Source organism: Trachypithecus francoisi, unplaced genomic scaffold (genome assembly GCF_009764315.1).
Source record: "Trachypithecus francoisi isolate TF-2019V2 unplaced genomic scaffold, Tfra_2.0 Lachesis_group21, whole genome shotgun sequence".
NCBI lineage: Eukaryota > Metazoa > Chordata > Mammalia > Primates > Cercopithecidae > Trachypithecus > Trachypithecus francoisi.
Genome location: NW_022681467.1, coordinates 40,977,395 through 40,983,493, shown reverse-complemented (window position 1 = coordinate 40,983,493; position 6,099 = coordinate 40,977,395).

Sequence of the window (6,099 nt, the reverse complement as noted above, 5' to 3'; positions counted from 1 at the left end):
CCTGACCAAATCCCCATGGGGTGCCAGACATGCCGGGGGGTGGGCAGAGGGTGGGAGCAGAGATGTAAGAAGGCAGGAAGGGGCCTACAGAGGAGGGAAGACTTCAGAACATGCACTCTGATGGCCTATGCAGCATATCACCCCTACTTCAAGGTTTTGTTTAGGTGGCACTGTGTTTAAACAGCAAACACAAAAATCTTTGCATCAGTTGCCATCCATAGAAATCAGGAGGTTTCTCATAAAAATCCAGATTTCTCACTTTTCTTGGGAAAAAGAAATTTAAAAATTGGCAGCTGTCGGCCTGCAGGGCAACAAGAGAGAGCTGCTGAGTGGCAGGCACCCATCTAGATGTGGGCTTTCCACACCAACATCTCTGCCTGCTTCACTCAGGTCACCGCTGCAGCCAGGCAGGCTGGCAGGCTCTGGAAATAGCATTGGCCGTCTCTCTTGACCACCATAACAATCCTGTAAGGTAGGGAGGATCCTTGTTACCAAGAGGGCAACCCAACCTGCCCCTAGTGTGTCTGGAGAGTCGAACCTTAATTTCAGGTCTTTGGACATTGGTGGTCTTCCTTTGGCACCATGTTGCCCAGTACTTTACTGGGGTTGGGGAAAGGATGCAAAGAGGAATTGGTGGTGGTTGGAGCAAACCCTCGCATACACACCATGTGGCCATGAACCCATTCTCAGGGCTTTATACCAGAGCCCATTTAATTGTCAGAGCTCCAGAGTAGCTGCTATTGGTTACTCCATTTGACAGATGGGGAAACTACATCTCAGAGGTTAAATACCTTGCTCAAAGCCACACAGCTTACCAGTTGTAGAGGTGGGATTTGAACCATGGCAGTCGGGCTCTAGAGTGCTCACAGCCTATCAAGGGGTTCATATCACCCAAGGCTCCTTCATGGGGGCTGTTCATGCCCCCACAAACCCCCTATGAACCAGTGAGTCTGGTCTCAAATCTCCTGTCAGCTTGAATCTCTCCTGAGACTTTGCTACACTGTTTTTCTGAGTCCAGTGAGGTTGAGTGGGTCTCTGTTCTTGTAACTTGTGTCTTGTAGAAGGCCCTCACATCTGTTAGATCTGTGCTGTCCACTATGGTAGCCACTGGGCACTGTGGTATATTATAAATGTAAATTAATTGCAATTGTAACGATAAACATTCTGCTTCTTAGTTGCACTAGCCTTGTTTTAAGTGATCAATAGCCACATGTGGCTAGTGGCTACTGTATCAGGTGGTGCAAACACAGAACATTTCCAGTTGCAGAAATTCCTGTTAGGGCCACTTTGGATGGTGTGAGACTGTGAGTCAGGACCTCTGGGTTTGGGTTTTAGCTTTTACCAGCCGTTACCTTGTGCTCCAACAGCCTATAGGGAGGTAAGTCAGAGCTCACCACCCAGTATGTGCTCAATATATGGTGTTGTAATCAGTGCCATCTTTTTGGGTAAAGTGTTAGTTTAAGAAGACCCCCATATTATCTATTGATATTTAAAATTACCCCAATCTTAGGGGCTTAGAACAACATACATATTATCTCGCATTGTTTCTGTGAGTCAGAATTCAGGAGCATTAGCTAGGTGATTCTGGCTCCATCTTGTGAGGTTGCAGTCAATGTCGGCCAGGTCTTGCTGTCATCTGAAAGCTTGACTGGGCTGGAGGATCCACTTCCAAGATGGCTCAGTTACATTTCTGACAACTTGGTGCTGGCTATTGGCAGAAGGCCTCAGTTCCTCATTGTGTGGGCCCACATAGGGCTGATGGCCAGTCCTTGTGATGTGGCAGCTGGTTTCTCTCAGAGCAAGTGATCCAAGAGAGCCGCCAAGTGGAAGCTACAGTGATCTACGTAGCTATGACCTAGCTTGGAAGTCACCCACTATCTCTTCCATAATATTGCATGTGTCACACAGGTCAGCCCTACTCATTGTGAGAGACTACCCAGGGGCAGGAGCACCTGGATACGAGACTCATTGGAAGCCATCTTAAATGCTGGCTGATATAGCCCCATCAGTGGTTAACCTTGAATAGGGCTTTGTCTGGAAAGCCAACTCTGATTATTTCTGATAATATATAATATTATTTCTGAGAATTGGGCAGTGGATGCAAAACGGATTTTGGACACTATTGGTCCACTTTTTGTTTTTTATTTTTATTTTTTGAGGTGGAGTCTCACTCTATCGCCCAGGCTGGAGTGCAGTGGCGTGATCTCAGGTCACTGCTCCCTCTGCCTCCCAGGTTCAAGTGATTCTCCTACCTCAGTCTCCCAAGTAGCTGAGATTACAGGCACGTGCCATGATGCCCAGTTAATTTTTGTGTTTTTAGTAGAGACAGAGTTTCACCATGTCGTCCAGTCTGGTCTCAAACTCCTGATCTCATGAGATCCGCCTGCCTCAGCCTCCCAAAGTGTTGGGATTACAGGCGTGAGCCACCACGCCTGGCCAAAATGTAGGCACAGGTTTAACTAGTTTTCTGTTTGTTTCCAACCTCGATTAAACTCACTAAATTTAGGGGGAAAATCTCGTGTTTTGACCCAGTCTCAAACCGGCGACCTTTCGCGTGTGAGGTGAATGTGATAACCACTAAATTACAGAAGCCAGGCATGGGCCCACGTTTTGTTCATGAGCTTGCCAGTCTTTGGAGGCAGCAAAACTATGGGACAATGTCTGCATGGGGTGTGGGAAGGCCTACAAGTGAAACACGTCTCCCCTACCTATAATTTGCTATGTTGTTTGCGGAGTAGACAGAGTTCTAAGATGGCCTGCAAGATTTCTGCCCTGTGATATATACAACCTGTATAATTCTCTCTCCTTGAGGACCTGTAAATATGATGGGATGCCACAAGGTTTATGATTAGGTTACATTAGATAGCAAAGGTGAAAGTGCCCATCTGGTGGCAAGCAGCCAGCTGTAGTGGGGGTTTATCACTTGGCCCTCTAAATGCATTATTGTGCCACTGCTACCCTGCCTGCCTTTGTCCCTTAGGGTCTGGAACAGAGCCAAGCCTGTCTAGGGGGCCATTTTGAGCTGGTCTGTGGAAGACCTTAGAGATGGTTTTGTTTGTTTTTCTTTCTTTAGACAGTCTTGCTGTGTTTGCCCAGACCGGAGTGCAGTGGCACAATCTCGGCTCACTGCAACCTGTGCCTCCCAGGTGCAAGCAATTCTTGTTCCTCAGCCACCCAAGTAGCTGAGACTACAGGTGCACGCCACCATATCTGGCTAATTTTTGTATTTTTATTTTTTGAGACAGAGTCTTGTTGTCACCCAAGCTGGAAGGCAGTGGTGTGATCTCAGCTCACCGCAACCTTTGCCTACTGGGTTCAAGCGATTCTTCTGTCCCAGTCTCCCGAGTAGCTGAGATTACACGTGTGAGCCACTGCGCCCAGCCTATTTTTGTATTTTTAGTAGAGACAGGGTTTCACCATGTTGGCCAGGCTGGTCTGGAACTCCTGACCTCAAGTGATCTGAAGTGATCTGCCCGACTCAGCCTCCCAAAGTGCTAGGATTACAAGCATGAGCCACTATGCCTGGCCACAACCTTATAGATGTATTACGGGTTTCACGTCCCCTAAAACCACTTCCTCTTTTCCTTGCCATCTTCACAGGTCTGTGCCCTACCCAGGGGGAAGCTATCAGATAATTTTACCTATGTTGTGGTTATAACTTAATAGAAGTTAAAAAAAAAAAGAAAAGAAAAGAAAGAAAGAGAGAAATCCCAAGGTCAGTACTTAAACTGGGGGACTAACTTGTTAATAATGGTGGAACACCAGGCAGCATGAGAGCTGGTAAATTGGGAGATTTGGGCCTTATCCTCACTACATGCCCCAGCCTCACCCTCTGCAACACACATGTCACCTACACACAGTAGTGTGGTAGAATGAGAATTAAGAGAAACTCAGAGACCCAGATTTAGCGGTAGGAGTGCAGGATTCGAATCAATTGTAGGCTTTGCCATCTGCTGTGACCTTCGCCTCCTCTCTTGCAGCCTGTTACCCCATCTGTAAAATGAGGAGGAAATACTGACTAGGGCCATGATTCTTAACGCTGGTTGCTCACTAGATTCACATGGGAGGGTTTCAAACAATACAGATGCCTGAGCTCCACACTCAGAGATGTTAATAGAATTGTTCCATGGCGTGACCGGTATATTAATTTTTTATTTTTTTTTTGAGACGGAGTTTCACTCTGCTGCCTAGGCTAAAGTGCAGTGGCATGATCTCGGCTCACTGCAGCCTCCTCCTCCTGGGTTCAAGTAATTCTCCTGCCTCAGCCTCCTGAGTAGCTGGGACTACAGGCACCCGCCACCACGCATGGCTAATTTTTTGTATTTTTTGGTAGAGACGGGGTTTCACCGTGTTAGCCAGGTTGGTCTCTATCTCCTGAGCTCGTGATCTGCCCGCCTCAGCCTCCCAAAGTGCTGGGATTACAGGTGTGAGCCACTGCGCCCGGCCCTATTTTAAAATTTTTTGTAGAGATGGGGGTCTTGTTATGTTGCCCAAGGTGGTCTCGAACACCTGGGCTTAAGTGATTCTTGCGCCTCAGCCTACCAAAGGGCTGGAATTAAGGCCCGGTTTTTAAATATAAATAAAATGAGACTGTAATGCTTGGGTGGAGAACAGTGCCACCTGCTGGTTTCACTTTGCATTAGCAATATCTAAATAGCTGCCAATGCCATGTAATGCAATTCGCTGTTTATTGAGCACCAACGCAACATGCAAGACATTGTGATGCACCCTATAGGACATGCAGAGATAAAAGCTCCTTTCCCCATGAAGCTGACAGCCTAGAGGGGACAATCAGCATGTACATAAAACCTTTGATCCAAAGTGGGCAGCCAACACGGTCCCACTGAGGTTCTGCGGTAATACAAGGAAAAAACCTGCCAGGGCTGGCTTCACGGGTGTGCAGCCTGTGCTTGAAAGGGCTGTGCACTTGGTTTCATCATTTCCTGTGACTGTCTTGAAATTCTTTTCTTTTTTTTGATCCTGTGTTCAGTCGAATTGAAATTCTTTAATACTTTTTGAACAAGGGGCCATTTTGCACTGGGGCCCACAAATTATATAACTGGTTCTACCTAGGGTAGTTTGGGACATTCTGGAAGAGGTGACATATGACCTGGCAGGGCAGTAGTGGAGGGAGAGGAAAACAGGAGGCATATTGTAGTGTGGAAGGGGAGGTGGGATCCTTAGGCCTGGGTGACTGGGTGGTGTGGGGGAAGGAGTTAGAGCTGGTGCTGCAAGGCAGGTGGAGAGGGAAAGGAGTTCGACATAAGATGGCGTCAGACTCAGTGCAAGGAAGACCTCCAAGGATAGTTTCAGCAGCTGGAACTCAGAAGGTAGGCCAGGGCTGGAACTTTGGTCACAGACTTCCAGATGGATACCTTGGTGACACCAAAGGTTATAGGATCCCCTGAGATGGGTGAGGACTAAGACAGAGCTGTATGGCTGGGCCTCGGCTTTTGGCCCAAACTGGATTGTCGGCTTCTGGGACTCCTGCCTTGAGGACTGGTGGAGGAAGACTTTGGGGCAGGGCTGGACAATGAGCGCTTGAGCTCCAATTCCCCATGTGATGTGCTATGACACTCTTCTTAGCCTCTTTCCTCCTGGCTGCCTGCTTCACCACCACCATGGACAGTGAGTCAAGCACTCATTTCAGGGATATTTCCCATTCAACTCATTCTCTGCATTCCTCCACCAAGATTCACCTTCAGGGGCCACAGACTTCTTCCTCACCCCTCACAGTGGGCTGCAGCCTGCTGACAGCAGATGACAGAATTTAGTCAAGACTTTGGGAAGGCTAAAGAACATACCCTGTTTCCTCTCCTCTGGGTATTGTTAGTTTCTTTTTTCTCATGGGACTTTCCATACCCTGGGGGAGGAGGAGTTTTACAAGAAATTAGCTCTTCCTTAGGAGGTCAAGTTCTTCCCCAGCGGGTTAGAACCTGGAACCCACATTTCAGACCAGTTTTCCCATCAGGCACCACCAGAGGCTAGTACAGGTAGCTGGCACCCATGATACTTATCTATGTCCTTGATTCCAACAGCCCAAGCCAGTGTTCTGCCTGTTTTTTTTTGTTGTTGTTGTTTTTCTTCTCCACCTAGCAC